Source organism: Catharus ustulatus, chromosome 2 (assembly GCF_009819885.2).
Source record: "Catharus ustulatus isolate bCatUst1 chromosome 2, bCatUst1.pri.v2, whole genome shotgun sequence".
In the NCBI taxonomy this organism is placed as follows: domain Eukaryota; kingdom Metazoa; phylum Chordata; class Aves; order Passeriformes; family Turdidae; genus Catharus; species Catharus ustulatus.
In genome coordinates this window covers 91,240,398-91,258,545 of record NC_046222.1, presented here as the reverse complement: position 1 = coordinate 91,258,545, position 18,148 = coordinate 91,240,398, and the positions used below count along the sequence as shown (strand labels likewise).

General features: G+C 39.4%; 1 protein-coding gene across 3 annotated transcripts in view; it reads right to left on the bottom strand.

Annotated features, from left to right (window-relative positions):
• The window catches only part of OCA2 (OCA2 melanosomal transmembrane protein), a 190,701-nt gene extending 176,737 nt beyond the window's left edge, over positions 1–13,964 (bottom strand). For 2 of the 3 annotated variants that reach the window (XM_033053545.1, XM_033053547.1), the window contains exons 1-2: positions 13,695–13,964; positions 12,438–12,531 (exon numbers count right to left, since the gene is read on the bottom strand). The gene's annotated coding sequence lies outside the window, so the exon portion shown is untranslated. The remainder of the gene's footprint in view (positions 1–12,437; positions 12,532–13,694) is intronic. The other variant, XM_033053546.1, reaches the window with a different exon arrangement.
• Positions 13,965–18,148: the final 4,184 nt, after the last annotated feature.

Below are 18,148 nucleotides of genomic sequence, written 5' to 3'. Positions count from 1 at the left end.
CTTTAAATCGTATTTTCACAGTCAAAGTGGTGTAAATGAATGCTAGAGTTGGTCGGAATAAGAACTGTTATCTTCAGAAAGATAAATTGATCTCTCTAAAGTTCACAGAATACAGATTTTTCTTTATCCGATACAATCTGGAAATTTTACCCTAGCAGTGATAAGAAAGTAGAAGACAATGACTAGATAATTTTGTGCATCCCAAAGTCTTTAATTTAACCATGTATCACTCTTCAAAAGATCTGAAGATATTATGTATTATTCAAAGATATATATGAATTTCACATCAAACCACAGATATTTGTCTCTTTTACTCCATACACAATCATTGCTAGAGTATGGATAATTGTTGGAAAAAATAATCTTCTTTGGATTTATCAAAGTTTACAAAAATTTCCTCATAGTAGAAATAGTTCTGAGTTAACAGAGCAACAAAGAATTCTAAATAATTAACTTCTTCTGACAGCCAAGTAGTCTGTATTTTAAAACAAAGTATCAGTTATTTGGAAGTAAATCAAGTCTCTTCGATGCTCAGAATTGCAGCTCAACTAATGTATTGTTTAATACAGTCCAAAATTCTTTGAAAGGGTTCATGAAATGTGTTGCATCTAAAATGATAAGCCTTTTTTTGGGGGAGGGGGGCGGTGGGGGGGCAGGGGGCCGGTACTTTTAAGCCATAAACACAAAATAATTTGATTACCAACAAAATCAGTGAGTTTCTAGTTTGCTTCATTAAAGCCAATAAGTTGGAGCTCTGGGTTAATTTCTATAACAGAGTATAACATGTGGCTGAACAAAACCAATACACACAAGGAGGGGAAAAGCTGTCTACAATGTGTGAGTGACTGATAAACATATGGAACCCATATGTGAAAGAGATCATAGCTTTGTTCCTTTCAAAATATAAGAAAAAAAAGTAAAAACTGTTTCGCCCCAGTATTGCTGGAACTGGTGTGAGAAGTTTCTCTTTGAGAGCACAGACTCCTGTAGTTTAGGGTTAAATGCCCCAAAATTATTGAGATACCTTTGCTTAATGGGCAGAAATGTAATTAAAATTTCTATGGCTGTAAACTGTTTTTAAGGCAAGTCTTCTAGGCCCATTCAGAGAAAACATCTCTGCAAACAGACCCATGCAAATAATAAGTCCAGGGACAAGAGTGAAGTCTGTTTACAGAATAAAAATATTGAAAATGAAGCTATATAGCAAAGAGCTGTGGCCTTGCAAGATGGTCCAGCATTGAACAGACAAAGCAAGGCTACAGTCTCCTGCACCATGTAGCAAAAGGACAAATACAATCCCTGAAGGTGTAAGTGGGTGGGAATTAAGGGGGTTTTTTGTCCATGTAAGAATTTGTTACGCACCAAGTTCTGGGTGAAGTTCTGGGGTCCCCTTTTGGAATAGAATTTGGAAGGAGGGAGGTAGTATAGGAAAAAAAAAAAAGCTTTCATGAAAATAATTCAAGGGCTTGAGAAGTGTCACACCACAAGACAGATTGAAGGTATTCCATCTGCTCCCATTTTTAAGGGAAAAAAAAAAAAAAAGATGTAGCAATGACTTAGTTACTGGGCCACCTTTATAGAGATAAAATATCTGGTTCTAAAAGACTCTTGAACTTAATGGAAAAGGCATGACACAAAGTGAAGACTGGAAGCTGAAGCCAAATAAATTCAAACAGGGGAAAGAGCCTGATTTTTATTAATTTTTGTAAGTCATCACACTGATTAGGTACTGAAAGAAACTACTGAGGACAGCAGCCTGGCAATGTCTTCTGGACTGCAGTTATCCGTGGGACATCTACTTAGATAAGGCATGACCCTCAGTCCAACACTTGGAAAACTGGTGGAAATGTGCAAATGTGTGATAAGAATGTGAGAGATGGAGTCAAGATTCCCCCTCAAGCCCCAAATGCTATGAAAGTACAGTTGTACAGATTTGCTTTTGGCCCATGATCTCAAATTCATTTGAGGTTAATTTTCCAGCTCAGAAAGTAAATCAGTCTCAATATCAAGTGGAATTTGGGTTTTTAGAACCTTAGCTTTGCAGATCTTTGATAGCGATGAGGGAAAACAGCAATGGTTATCACAGCAGAGAAAAGTTGTTTCAAAAATTCTTGCAGTAATCTGTTCCTTTTGGACCTATAAAGCCTTAGGAAGCTTAGGTGAATAAAAAACATCTAGTAATTGAGGGGGTTTTTTTGTACATTTACATGTTTTAAAAGCAATGCTTCTGCGAGCAATTTTCACTGATTGCTATTATATATAGAGCCACTCAGCAATAAAATAGGAAGCTGAAATCACACTCTATATGCTTTGCCAGCCCTTGACATGGGCTGAATGTCTGAGAGGTACTGTATTCTATTCAGACTATCTTTTCTTTTCCTTTCTTAATAATAATAAAAAAAGATAATAAAAATCTGTCTTCAGAATTTCACTATAAAAGAGGAGAACTCATTAGCTGAGCGACACACAAAATGCAGAGAGTTTATTATTCTTTTGTGATGAAGATTCCAAGTTTAGCCAGACATTGCATTTAATTAGATTTTCCAGCAGTAAAAGTAGAAGACTCTCAAAATGAACCTTTCAAAAGAGGAGAGGAATGACTATGCTCTTTCCCTTTGAGCCCCTGTGCCCAACAGGATGTTTCTGGGTCTTTGGTCCCCAATGGATTGGCTCATTCACCTTCCCTGTAGAGGAGGAAGCTGATGTTAATGATGATGATGATGATGATGATGATGATGATGATGATGATGATGATGATGATGCCTGCAGCCTCCCCTCCTAGCTCCAAGCTGATGAACTAGCAGAAATACCTTCCAATAGGTGATGCCAGAGAAAGACTTGATTATGTGCTCCTCTTGTCAGCTCAAATCTTGTTTCAAAACTGAAAGGCCTCAGGATCTGTTTCTCATGGAAAGGTGCTAAAAGGGACCCTGTGCCTAAGGAGAGATTTCTGGGCTCAGTGGGACCCTCAGGCATGCCCAGGTGGGGTCCCACCCAGCACCCACACCATGTTGGGTGCAGCTCATGCAGGGACTGCCCAACAGCCTTGCAGAGGATGTCACTGACTTGTGCTGTGGTTTTAATTCTCTGTGTGGCATAATAAAGGATTCTGGAAAATGAAAGCAGAGTGTTTTTTCATCCTTTTAACACTCAGAGTATGGGTAAAAAGCTCATGGTAATCTACTTTCTTATGTAACTTTAACATCTTTTGCTCTTAAATGTCCCTTACAATGGCAGGGAGATCAAGTATTCCTTCAGCAAGTCTGCAGATGGCACAAAGTTGAGCCGCACAGGTGACATAACAAATGGAAGGGATGTCATCCAGGGGAACCTGGCAAAATCTGAGAAGGGGGCCATAAGAACCTCATGAAGTTCAACAAATCCAAGTGCAAGGTGCAGCACCTAGATCAGAGCAGTCCCAGATAGAAGATCGACTGGGAGAAGTAGTCTTTGAGAGCAAGCCTGTGGAGAAGGACTTGCAGGTTCTAGTGGACAAAAAGCTGGACATGACTGAGCAATGTGCACTCACACCCCTGAAAGCCAATTATGTCCTGGGCTGTATCCAAAGCAGCATGGTCAGCAGGTTAAGGGAGGTTATTCTGCCCCTCTGCTCTGCTCTGCTCTGCTCTGCTCTGCTGTGCTCTGGTGAGACCCCATCTGCAGTGCTGCATCCAGCTCTGGGGTCCCCAGCACAAGACAGACATGGACTTGTTGGAGCAAGTCCAGAGGAGAGCCAGAAAAATTATCAGAGGCCTGAGCAGCTCTCCTCTGAAGACAGTCTGAAATAGTTGGGATTGTTCAGCCTGGAGAAGAGAAGGCTTTGGAGAGACCTTAGAGTACCCTCCGCTACTTAAAGGGAGCTTATAAAACAGATGGAGAGGGACTTTTTACAGAAGACAGAGATAGGACAAGGGAGAAGGGTTTTACACTAAAACCACTAAGCTTCATTGTGTTTTCTACATGCATGTAAATGAACTGGTTTAATATTATTTAATTTGGACCATTTAAGTTAGTGAAGCTGAAGTATGTGTGTCATGACAGAGTTGAGTCTTAAGCTATAAATAGTAAGGTAAGAAGGAGATGCAAAGAGGTACTATGAGGAACAGTGAGAGGGAAATGGAGACAAAAGAGTGAATGCTGACATGCAGGAGTTTCATCAGGATCTTATCAGACTCAGGATGATTTCGCTCACTAACTCCAACACCTTACCACTTTCTTTACCAAATACACAGCTTCTAGTACTTGAACAGCCTCTATGTCCACGATAGGAAAAGGTGCACAGAAAATGTTAGCAGAAAAGTGTATTTTCATGGCATTAATGACCACTCACTATGTAGGTACATGATACCAAAGATGTCCCATGCCGGCTGGAGAGAAATGACCAAGTCATGCACAAATTAGTACCTACCTGCTGAGAATTTCCTTGAAAACAGAAAAAGGAGTGTTATGAGGAGTGTCTTCTGATACACCAACTCCTTGCTCAACACCAGACCAAGGTGTGATTGTATGTAGTTATTCTAGTTTTTTGATGACCAGTTGATATTTAGATTATTGAGAGACTCTCTGGCCTCTAGCTAAAGCAACCAGTGCCACTGCAAAGCAAAGTTCACCTGGTTTCAGGGTATCAGAGACTTTGAGTTTTGATTAGGTGTTGAAACATCAACTGCATTTGGGTGCATCACACACAGAGAGTGTAAAACGAAAGGAAAATCTGCTTTCAACATGGCCAAAGAGAGATATCAGACAACTGTCCCAGTAAAGAGAGAAGTATACCATTTCTTCTGGGCTGGAAAAACACCAGAAGGAGTCAGGAACAGAAGCAATATCTCATATGCTACCCTGCACTGGCTTTATTGTTCCAAATAGTAATGAAAGAAGACAAAAGTACTTCCTGAGCCATCTGTGGTTACATCTGTGTTAGTTATTGGTGCAGCACAATAGGAAAGAATCTATAGGGTGAAGCACTAGTGCTGAAGACCTAAACTGTACATTATTTACATCTCAGAAAGCTTTAGAGTAGACCGTCCCTTGTGTGGCCCCATGGACTCAGCAGTGGTGAGAGCACATCTCTAGGTTAAATCTCAGCTGCAAGTAAAATTTGTGCACTCTGAGGCTGTTCCCCCACACAAATAAAAGCACTGGGGGGTGCTGTGGAGATTCAGTTTGGACACACACTTCTAATCCACCTTCCAGTGTGCCCACTAAGACTGGAACTGGCATCCAGGAGTAGTCATAAAAATGGAGGAAAGGAAAATGTGTGAAAGGTTAGCACCCACATCCCAGAGAGAAAAAACTCCAAAAACAAGCTTGCAACTATAGACACCACTAGTTGAGAGCTCCTGAATAACTGTCCTCAATGATGGATTGAAACAAGTCATCCTGTCACCTCTGGAAAATCCATAGAAAACTGCATGGATGGTGTGGAAAAATCCACTGCTGAGTGGGTTTGTGAAGATAACAAAGCACAGAAAACATCAAGGACAAAAAGAAAATTCTTTACCACATGGTACTTTAAAAAGCCCACATTAGATTATTCATTGATATCAAAGCTCATATTGTTCATTGAAATTACTCAGCTTCCTTCTTCATAAGAAAAACGTTACAGCTTTGTACAATGCTCAGGAGGAAAGGAATGCTCCATAACAGCCTGACATGAAATGCTAACGCATCACAGGTCACCAAGGTTACAGGCGTAGAGCAACAGCCCTTAGATTCTTAAAACAAGTAGGAGTTCTAACTCTACATGGTTTTGTATGTGTGATTGTTATATCTCTTTTTTCAAAGATGTTTCTCTGAGTCTAAATTCACATCTACCTGTTTTAAACTCCATTCATTTCCTGTTTTTATTATTTTTACTCAACTAGGAAAATTGCTTGGAGGCAGGCACAAGCATGATGCACTAGCTGCTGCCTAAACTTGCACATGAACTTAAAAGCCTGCAGCTGAACAAAACAACAAATACACAATGACACAAGAAACTCTCCTTCCATTCTCTTCCTCTGTTGAAATATTTGCAAAAATATTTCTACTCCAAAGAAGCACATACATTAGATTGTAAAATAGTCATTACGATCATGTCAGGATGTGGTCTGAGGAGGAAAAACCACAGCAAGATTAAAGTTTAGGCACTACTCAGTAAATCTGCTCATAGACATCCAATACTTAGAGACTGACCATCCCAGAACAGCTCAGAGCTACATCCCCTCTGCCCTAAATCCCATATCCTACCTTCCCCAGTATACAGAGACATGCAGCTCTTGAGCCCGTAGCTTTGTTCTCCACAACCCATTGGATTCCAGGGCATAAACACATCCTGACACCTGCTGAATGCATGAAAATACCAACTATCCACAACTTCCTGCTGCAAGGAGCTCCTGACCCATGACACTTCATTGTAAGTGATATTTTATTAGAATAAGGCTTTTCCCAGACAACTGCAAACATTCTGGTTAAAAACAAACCAGAAGAAGGGCTCTAAAGTATCAGGAAGACCAAAGGTTTCTTGGAAATAGAAGGAAGCTGGGTCAAAATATCTGGTCCGAAACAAGATTTCGTTTGAATGTCCCACCAGATCAGTGTTTGACTTGATGTTGGATAGTCTACTGCTAATATGTACCACTACAAACTGATGGAACCATACCAGTATCTGCAAACTGGCTGACCATAACAATTCCTGTGTATCTCTTTGTTAAGAGAAAAGTGCACTTGTCAGCCTGTGGTCATGGCATTAATTCCCTGTGGGTAAGATGAAGTTTGAAGTTTCTTTCTTCCATGGAAGATCAGAAGTCACCTGAAACTCCACTGTGAAGGAGAATACAGAATCAAAAACAGTCCAGTTTGGAAGGTCCTTTGCAGATTACTTAGTCCAGTCCCAACTGAAACCAGTTCTGGCTGGAAAGTTAGCCAAGGCAAATGATAGACCCAGTACTATTAGCTGGGATACCCAAAGTAGCTTAGTGTTTGGGCCAGGCGCTTCCTGAGCATGTGAACCCAATATGAGAAGGGAATGGGCTCCCAGTAGCCAGTAAGTTTATGGCTCCTGGGAGACACAGATATGATGTTTGTGTATCTTGAGGCCAAGCTCAGCACAACCATGAGAGTTTCCTTTAGGGAATCTTCATGATGCCTCCTGTTTCTGAATTCTTTATTTCATCTCAATGTCAATGGCAAATGTTTCTGAAGTGTCACAATGTCTAAGGACCATGAGCCTAATCTCCTCTCTCAAAGGGTTTAGGCAGAAACAAGTATTTCCTTATCAATTCACAAGGTCAGTTTTCAAAGCTAATATAGGTCCTTATTTTATCAAGTGACTAATGAAAAATTTATTCTTCACCTCATCTCTGCAAGCCACCTCCTGAAACTATACCATAGGTATGCCAGGCAAGGGCCAGACTGATCACACATGAGAACAGCCAGAGCACTTGGCTGACTGATACTCACCCCTCAGCTGACCAGCCAGACTGTTATGTAAAATTCCTCAGAGAGCAGTGAGGCATTCCCACTCAGACACCAACAGTCTGAGGAGCAGCTGGATGCAATACCTTCTGCGGAAGGAGGTGGGGATCCACAAACAGACCACTATCTCCTCTCATGCTTACTGAAATCTCCCAGTTCCCTGCTCTGCCAGAGCCTCCTTCAGGCTGCTGTATAAAGAGTCATTTGTGGGCAGTGAGTTTGTCCAGCTCGGATAAAAGATAACTGTCCACTACTGATTATAGTTGAGCACTTTTTCTCCTGTGCTTCTCAGCTTCTTTGTGCAACACTCCAGGAAAAATAATTTCAATGAGGAATGGTATCTGCTGTGTGAGAAACAGGTTTCTATATTAAACTAGCCCCAGTCAACGATCTACAAAATTTGAAGTAAATGAAGTAAGGGCATACAAGCACAAGACTGCCAATTAAAAAAAAAAAAACCCAAAAAAAACCTATTCATGTATTAGCAGTTATAAAAGCGAGTATGAGCCTATTGTTGAAAAAATCAGGTCCTTGACTGAAGCTTGAACTATGTTTGAGGATATTTAAGGCTCTCCCAATAAATTTTCTTGTGCCTATTGCAGAATGTGTTCAGCTGCCTCATTTTTTACAAAAGCACTATTGAAGTGACTCTGCCTATCCCTACCTCACCAATTTTCAGCAGCTTTAGCTTTGAGGCACTCAGCTGTCTGTCCATGTATAAGGCTTAATTTGGGTTTTTTTCCAATTACAGTGATATTTATATTCAAAGTTCTGTAATTAGCCCCTGGCCATTCACAACTGCGAGGTAAAATTCTAAAATTCTACCTGCTACTGGTGAGAAAGAGCAAGAAAGATTAATTACCTAATAAGGAAATTACAAAATAATTTACAGTGATTTACAAAGATACATTTTGTCCTTGAAAAGGTAAAAAAACCAACTGTTGCTGGAGATACCAAAAATATAGGAACTGTTTTTTGCTCTAAACAGCCCCTTAACCACAAATCTTTCTGTATACCTTCCTAAATACAAATGGTAAACATTGAGTGAACATTACTGATCATAAGTGATACTGCTTTGACAAATATTTCTGCCTCCAGAACTCTGATTAGACTAATTAACACAAATTTCTAAATTACTCATTTATTCTGAGATCTCCACAGTTTTGTGGAATTTATGGTAGCTTCTATTGCATGAATTGTACCAGGAACTAAAACTAGAGACCAAAATTAACAGGCACAGTTTGTAAAGATAAAGCACTAGAGACAGGCATGTAAATACTAAAATGGCTCCTTCATAATCACACAATTATAGGATGATGTCTCTACAGATGAAGAAATATTGCACCAATTATGCTTATGCCTATATACTATGATTAATGTATGACTTAAGACAGGATGTAGTTTAAGAGCAGTAGTAGCTTATCAGATAGATCCTGAACAGTTGCATCATCTCTCCAATTTATACATAGTATATCTTTCGGCGTTTTTCACCTTGTACCTGCTCTGTTTCCAAAAAAATGGAAAAATCTCAAATATTTGTTATGCTTCTGCTATGAAATAAATATGGTTTTCACAAAGCAGTTTAACTAATCCAGCTGTTCTGATCAAAAAGCTAATTGCTAAAAAAAACTTACTAAATTACTAAACTAAAAATTACTAATTACTAAAAAGCTAAAACTACAATCATAACAAAAATGCATTTCTAGGGCAAGGAACTACAAAATGCTGTATTTCTTTACTTCTCTGAAAGAGAACCACTTTGAGAGGAAAAGTCACCCATAAATGCACTTTGATGTTCAAGAAAAAGAGTCTGACGCCAAACATCACACTTATATTTCTGCTTTGATTTAGTTTCAAACAAACCAGTAAATTTCCCAGTACCCTCGCTAAAGCAGGTCCCACATGGTGCAGCTGGAACTGCACTTCAGTGCACTCACCCTGCTGCTCCTCCTTGCAGAGCACAAAATACATCCCAGCTGTGCCTCACAGCCTATGGGATAGCTGCTTCCCTGCACAGTAATGAACAAATCCATGATAATCACAAATCCACAAATCAAAGAGTCGTACTGTTGTATTGGCTTACTGACACTGGACTGGGATGAAAATGTATGTTGCAAGTCCTCCTGGCCTCATAGCAGGTAAAAAAATGAGATTTTTTAAAACAAATTATCCCATGAACAATAGAAAAGAAAATATTACACAATTAGATGCAAACCCCGAGAGCAGAGCAAGTCTCTGGTTTTGGGTCAACCAGGGAGCACCCCAGCATAAACAAGCTCCTCTCCTTTATATTTGGCTAAACATTTCTCAGGAGTCACTGTATCAGTCAGCGAAAAACAATGGCGCCACATCTAATCTTGCTGGAAAAGAGTGCCCTGTAGGCTACCTTGGTTAGGCTGCTGAGAACTACAGCCCAGCTGTGGCATTAGCTGAATAAGGCTCATTCCCCACATCCAAACCTCTGGTGGCTGAGCTGCAACACCACAGCAATATTAACAGAAAGCAGTTTTGTTGGGGCTGAGCAGAATTCAATAGCTGGGAACCAGTGGGAAAAAGAAAAAAACCACAGCCCCCAAAAAAATGAAACAAGGAAAAAAACCAACCCAGCTGTCTCTTTGCGTGAAGCAACCAGAAAGACCACAGACCAGTTTATCAAAAAAGAATAATTAATGCTGTTGTCAATTTCGAAGTTACAAGTTGTAAGACTCATCATGCCAAGATTCTTTATGTAATTAAAAAAGGAATGTAGCAGATGCATTGTCTATATTACCATAAACCAGTAATTGTAATGATATGTGTAAAAGAGGTGAAATTTTCTGCTATGAGCATTTCATGTCAGAGGAGAGAAATGGTTAGAGGAGCCTTCAAGCATGGCATCCACAGGGTGTGCTGGCAGTGCTATAGATCAAATAAATGCAACAATAATTACCCCTCCCAAAAGAGTAAAAATCTGCAGGAGTTTATGCAAATTAGCAAAGGCAATGAGCATCAAATGAGCCCTCTATAGCGTTAAGCTGACTTACACTGCAAGCCTCTGAAGTGACATATCACCGTGGAAGAAGATAAGAACATCTGCTGTCCAAGGATGGACAGGGAGAGGGGTGGTGGAGACGGCTGGGGAATGGCAAGCATACTGAAAAACCCTGTGGAGGACAGATGTCTCCATTCCCTCCTTTATCCTGTGCCATGTCCCTAATGAGAAACTTCAACAGCCCCTCAACCTTTTGCACTGTCAGATGCTCTATTTTAAAAAATCATCTTCTCTGACAGAGAAGTCCAAAGCCCCAGAAATCCTCACTGTGGTTGCTGCTACCAGTTATCAAGGACTCCTCTTTAATACTTGTTTTGCTCTTTTTTTATAGGCTTCTGAAATACCACTGACTTGGTACCTAAACAAACTGAATGCTGCAGAAGGATTTTTGCCGGCCTCCACCTCCTTTTGATTGGTGCCATGAAGATGGCTTCAAAACAAGCTGATGCATGCAAGTCATTAATCAACCAGAAGATGCTGCATAGAAGCATCCATTCATTTTCTGAACAGGAACACAATTTTATTTTATTCCAGGCTATCTTTAGCCATCAAAAAAGACAGAGGAGAATGGTGCAGTCATACTTCTGCAGAAATCAAGACATTCAATCTTTTCAGCAAGATCACGGTATCAGGGCTCAAGCATGGAAAACATGAAAACCCAGATGTTGATTTATGGATGAATACATTTTTATGGTCTTCATATGGATTTCTGAATGGATGGTTTTGGCAGCAATGATGTAGTTTTTTTAATGGACGCAGAATACTTTTTCTTCTCTCGGGCAAATTAAAATATCAGTGGGTTCACTTCTCTTTCCTGTTTGATCTGTTCCTAGCTGGGCCCACATATTTTAAAGCAACTTATAATCCTACAGTGACCACATTAAAAAAATCATACACCCGCCAACCATTACCACAAAGCTTTCTGAGGCTTTTGAGTGTTCAATTTGTCCCTGCTCGGAGCAATGACACAGCAGGGTTACTGCAGTATTTTGTCTCCTTTGACCAAAAATTGTAGGAAAAGTCATCTAACCTTTGCCACACAGATTTCAACAATTTTGTTTTCTAAGTAGGACAGGCCGACAGGGCTTTGTAAAGCTCTTGCAGAAGAAACCAGGTCATCACTGTATTGATAGGCAAACTTTTTTGCACTATTAATACAAGGTGTTAAGATCAATATTTGGTCTTGTTTCAATTCCAATTTTCCCGTTTTGTTTTTAATTGAATAAAATAAGCAGAAATTAAGACAGTGCATACCTTCTCCCTAAAAAAATACACTGGCTATGTGGCTATTCTACAAAGTACAAAAAAGTAATTTACCAAAATCCCAGAAGTTTAATCTATTATGTGAAAGAGCAATGGCCAAATCTTAACAATAAGAGCCTGAAGGCTTTCTGCTGTAACAGGATTTAGCAATAACTTTTAATTGGCAGTTCAAAGTTAATCCACAGGGGAAAATGTGATCTGGCAAAAGCACTCAGTCACAGAATGGAGGAAAAAAAAAAGAAAAAAACCCTAACCCACAACTGTGGGATTTTTTTTCTCAGTATTTTTGCAGCTGTTGTTATTGAGAAACATTATATTAATAATTGCTGCATTGTCTCAGTCTGACAAGGCTCTTCTGTGATACATTTCATCCCTTTTGTGCTTAATTCCTCTACCAGTGAAAAAGTGGGCAAAAGTTTAAAATTTTCAGTTCTCCTAGTATATATGTGTATATATATATTAACACGTAGCTTTATTTAACATATCTTTTGAAGGAAAGATCATAGCCAAGTCCCCTAAACTAATGCTCTCCTCTTGCCTTTTTCTCCTTTGACATCAGGCCGCAAGCCTTGTTTCTTTTTTCTACTCAAGCAGCATCCAAAATGTTTGCAGTGAGGAGCCATTTCTCCTCCTAGATTTAGCCTAGGAAAAGCCTGAAACACAGACAATTTTTCTGGATCATACTCACTAGGATCTGTTCAGCTGTAAATGTCTGCAATTCTGCTATCCATGGTTTCTCTTCCTTGTTCCAATGATGTTTCAGACTAACTCATGGTGTCCTGCTGAACACAGAAGACAACATAAGGGTGTCTCAAGAGAAAACTGATGAGGTCCACACCAGTCCGCCACCATTAGACCAAATGCTGCTTTCCTCATGGAAATACTAGGAATTCTGATAGCAGCATGTGAGAAAACCAACCGTTTTTGTGAGAGTTCAGAAAGCAAATAAGTCTATGTTCCATCTATGACTGCATTAAGAAATACAGAAAGTTTCCTACATGTTAGCTGAACAACTCTTGGAAGTTGCAGCTCTGCAACATCTATTTCATATGAGTTATAGATTTTATTTTCAAAAAAATATACATATAAACATTCCCCTCAAAAAAGGTTGTAACCACATTTAAGTGACTGATCCCTTGACTTCTCACCTTAAGTTTCATTGAAAACTAAACATCCACAGCTAATTTGTAAAACCTCAAGCTCTTGGGGAAGTTTTTCACTTTTACTCTTTCAGCAAAAGCAGGGCTGAGCAGAACAGAGCAGCCCATTGTTGGTCTGCAGACTGCTCCCTTGCTGGCAAACTACTCCAGCAAGGTGACTGGAAAAATCACAACTGCTTGTTACAAATACATCCAACATGAGTAAAATCCATGAAAAGAAATGCTTCAAAAGAGTGATTCAATTTTTATTAAGTCACTTTACCTGAGAGATGTATTCACTCCCCATCAATGTGTTTTCTCCAAACACAGATCCAAATAATTTTTTTAAACATGAAGCTTCATGTTTTATAGAACATCTAATCCAAAAAGTATGCCTGAACTTCTTCCCTTACACATAAATTAAGTAGGAAGGGCAACAATAAATTACATTAACAGCAAGAAGTTTGAGTCCTTAAAGAATCTACAATCTAAAATAAGTTAAATCAACCTTTTAAATATAAATATCCTAGGAAAAGTTAATTTTTGAGACAATGTAAAGGTAAATAGGAACACAACCAAAAAATTGAATATTTTAACATATAATCCATGTGTCTCTCTGATTTTTTAAAATGCTGAACGCTTAAGTACACATAAATGCTTTCCAGAGAACCTTCACTAGTTGCAAAGTTTGACCAACTTCTAATACAAGATATTTTTTTGCACATATTAAAAGTTATCCTCACAAAATACCAAAACTGCATTAAACTATTCTAGGAACTATTTCTAGTAGAAAAAATGCATTTTACCTGCTCTTCTGAAGTATTCTTGAAGAGGTTCTTTTGTTTGGAAAGAAAAACCTGAAAAATTTTTAAAAAAGGATGCACAGTGCACAGATGTCAAAAATAAAAGGTTTGATTCAGCTGAGGGAGCTGAGAGATGCCCTTTGCTTTTTGAAGAGAGAATTTATTTGGGTAAATAACTTTGTTGCTGTGGAATCCAGCTCAGTTCTTTGTAGTAAGCATCTCTGGATGGAGAGAGAGTGACATTGCATTCTCTGCACACTCATAAATGAAGCAGGAATTCCCAGATTTGCCATCATGTGATTTCAGTGAGGAACTAGCACTCGACTTCCTCCCAGTACCCGTTACTCTCTGCCCAAACACAGCTCTTCCAAAGCCTGAGATGGCTGTAATAAGTGACTGAGAGAGAAGGAGCACACAAATCATGATTAGCTTCACTGAGCAGACATTTAGACACTTCAGGCAGGAAGCAGGAGGAGAATAGAGCAGAAGTGTTAGACTGCCACAGAAGTTAAAAAAAGAACAAATTTAGCAATTCTCAAAACTGGACATATTGGGGAGGAGTGGGGGGGTGGGGTGAGATTTAAGGGGGGGAAAAATTCACCTTTTCAGCCATCAGAAACTACTAACAAGATTATCCTGACAAACACTCATTCTTGTTCTTTATACCGGAATTTCAAAGATTTACAAATGCCACTGTAGTACTCAGTGGGATGATAATTAAGCACTACATCAGGAAAAATCTTTTTGTGTGTATCAGACAAAAAAACTGATAAAAGATAATATAATCTGCACTCTACATAAAGTATTTGCCAACTGGAGAAACAGATGCTACATTAATTTCATGTCTACAAGCAGAATAATGCAAAGGAAAATAATGCAACATTTATTCTTTACGAAGAGAATTATGCTATTTACATTTTGCCTTTAATAACTGCATGTTATTAAATAGCAATGATGGATTCTTCAAGTTGAGCCTTCCCAAGGAAGCAATTGTTACTGAAAGGTGAGTAACCATTTTTGACCGTCTAATATTTAAATACGAGATGAACACTTCCAGCTCCCTCATAAGGTCATCAATAGTTATCTCCAACATTCTCATTTGATGAGCATCATGGATATACATCCAGGGCCTGTGTCCCTTCTTTCTGGGGCTGCTTACTACAGAAATCTGGTGGACCATTAAACAATTGCTATTACTGTTCCATTTGTGCTGGAGGTGGTTGACATCCAAAAATGTGTATTTCAAAGCTTTTTTCATTCTATTTCTTCCTATAGGCTGTAGAGTACATGCAACAGATGCAACACAAGTTCCAGTTTCATCTGATTGTCTACAAACGCCACACAAGGTGACCATAACTTAATATATAGGAATTTATTTATACTCCTGGAACTCAAGAAGTACCTTCATGTTTTGTGAAGGTGAAGCTATTTCTACTGATCCCCATAATCACAGTTCAACTACCCCCTGACTGCAGTAGTGGGGCAATAGACCTGCCAACACAAGAAAGATCTTTTTAATCGCAGAAAATATAATTTCCATGAAAACATTAATGTACAGGTGTCCTCCCATCCAATTTCATGCAGACAAGTAAAACAAGTTGTTCTTTCAAAGATTAGTCTGTTACCATAAAAAAAAAATCCCTTTATTAAGATAAATTATTCACCCTCAACTTTATAAGAAAATTAATATGTTTCATTTGTGTTCCTGTTGCTTGGGTGCTTCAATGGATGAGGACCCTGAAGCTGCAGATGCTGTAAAAACATAGGAAAAGGTGAAGTGTCCTGCTTTACAGATCACATAAAATGCAGAAGACAGCACAGTAAGGGGCAGGTAAGGCATGACTGATTTGTATAGTAATTGTAGGATTTCCAGAGGGCACACATCAAAGGCATACAGACTGTTCAGTGTACTGTAAGAGTTCACCCAATAGACCCCATTTAACCTACATTTCCAGTAAGACTTTTACTGAGTCAGCCATGATAACAGCAGAAGGCAAGGCAGAAATCCAGAGAATTAGTTAGAGGATGCCACACACGATGGAACTGGCAGAAACACTCCAATTTAGTGGCAGGTTATTGACATGTGGAATACTGTGGCCTTTACTATACTCACAGTAAATTTTTGTGATATTCTCATTTATTCCAGGAATACACTGGAATTGCGAAAGCTGGGGACACAGTGTTGTTAGGTGTCCTTATATTGCTAGGAAAAACTTTTTGTCTTCCCTTATTCTATTAGTAAATTTAAGGAAAAAAAACAAAGATGGATTATTTATATATATATATATATATATATATATACATATATATATATGGTGCTTGCTGCTGATGTCCCGAATGGAAGGAGCAGGACTTTCACTTCCAGAAGAATCTGCAATGGGAACAAAAGATGGAAAAATACTAGTTAATTATGAAATCACATCTAGAAAAGTCTGGTAAGAGAAAGCAGAGATTTTGCTCCTTTGATTTAGGATTTTAAATCTGTAAGTCTGTAGAGTGAAACTGGAGCTAACTGGGGTCCAGACTCAAACGGATCGTTTTTGTAACACCAAGTTCTTCCACGTCTTGGTTTCCACAGAACCAGCCGGAGCTGCGTGGCAAACCTGGGCTGGTTCTGGTTGTATGTCTGCAGAGCAAAAATGGGGGTTCCAAACCTGTATCAAGGTTTTTATGGAGAAAATTCTAGTTTTGAAGTTGAGATAGAGAAGATTCTGGCCCGTGCATTCTAAACAAGTCCCCATTAGAGGTGAAAGAAGGACTGATTTCTCAGCAGGGAGTAAGTTCCTGAAAACAGGATGGCTGTTATATGAAACTTCAGAGCTCAGACCAGCACAGAGGGGCTTTTGCATTCCTGACAGACTTTCCAGGCGGGAGGGCGCTGCAGGGGCTGGCAGGGAAGCCCAACAGCCCTGCATCCCTGCAGGAAGGGGCGACTCCTTGCCCACCCATCGTGCCCTCCCTCCCACCAGGCTGCCCCTGCTGTGTGAAAGCTGGCTGGGCCTTTTTTTAGGACACAGACACCTCAAATAGACCAATTACCCCAGGCTGTGGGAGGGAGGGGTGCTTTCTGGCAAACTTTACACAACTACACAAATGTCACAGGTCTAAACTACCATTTGTATTCCCTGGAGATGAAGGATCAGTTCAGTCAGCAGTTTAAGAAGGAACATCCTGACCACAGTCAGCTGTCCACTGTGGGATGATATTAAAAATTTCCAGACTGTATCAGCTCTATTAAATAATCCTCCACTCCCAAAAGATGGAGAATAGACACTGAGTTCACAGATGGTGACCTTCAACTTAGACACCTGGCTTATTCCCCCGTGGGTTGTGATGGTGGGACTGTACCACCTGAGCCCTTCAGCCTAAAGCCTGCTTCACCAAGCTGCCCAGACTGTTGCCAGAGATTCCTTTGCCTTTTCTAGACTGGTGGATACCACCACTCCTAAGAGGATATAGTAGCCAGTTATTGTTCTTGGGAAAAAAAAATGTTTTGAGTGGTCAAAAAATGGAATTTGCTCTTCACGAGCTTTTAGGTACAAATTCCTAGTCTGAGAAAGCAAAGGAATGAACCTTCTAAAACTATATTTAAAGGCTGCTAAACAACCTTTGAAGACAGAAGGCCATTGAGTCTTATCAGGGAGTTCAGGGCATGTGACTCATTTATAATCATGCTATATGTTCCTTATCATGCTAGTGGAAGTCTTCAAGCCAATATATACTTGCATCCCCCACAAGCATCTTAATCAGCATATGTGGAAAACCAAATCATGCAGTACTCTTCTACAAAAAGCAGAAGCAGTGTATTCCAAAGATCTCATTGATAAAACATTTTTCCTTTTTAGATTAAAGGAAATGTAGAAATGTAGAGTGTCATTAATATGTTGCCTTTCAAGGCTAATCTCCCAACAAACCTTTGAATCTGTCATGGTGTCATGTTCTTAAGTGAAAGCTGCAGCGAAGCAACATAACTGTGAATGTGACACAGAAACTATTTATTAATTGATTCTCCTGATACTTGGAAAAGATTCTGCTGGTTTGAGCATCCATCTCAAATGTGAATGTTAGTGCTATATCTGCAAGGCACCATTCTCCTTTGCATTTAGTCATCTGATGGTCAGTGACTATGATTATGCAAAGATTTCTTGAAAAGACAGAGTAGAATTGTCTCAGTTGTTTCCCGACTGTGAATTTTGATCAGCTCTCTCCACTGAGTTTGCATGTGGTGCACTATCATCATACCTGAAAAAGTTTTCAGCAGAAGCATTTTGAGGAATTTGTTTGGAGGACATGGATATAATGTAAAATATTCTAGAATTGTCTTTTGTAAATGGTCATGTTAAGTGAAAAGAAACTCAAGTTTTAATGGGCACTTGCATGTACTTAGTATTGCAAATAAGCCATAATAAGGATGAGGTACAGCCCTTCTAGAACATAGATTCTGAGCTAGGAGTACA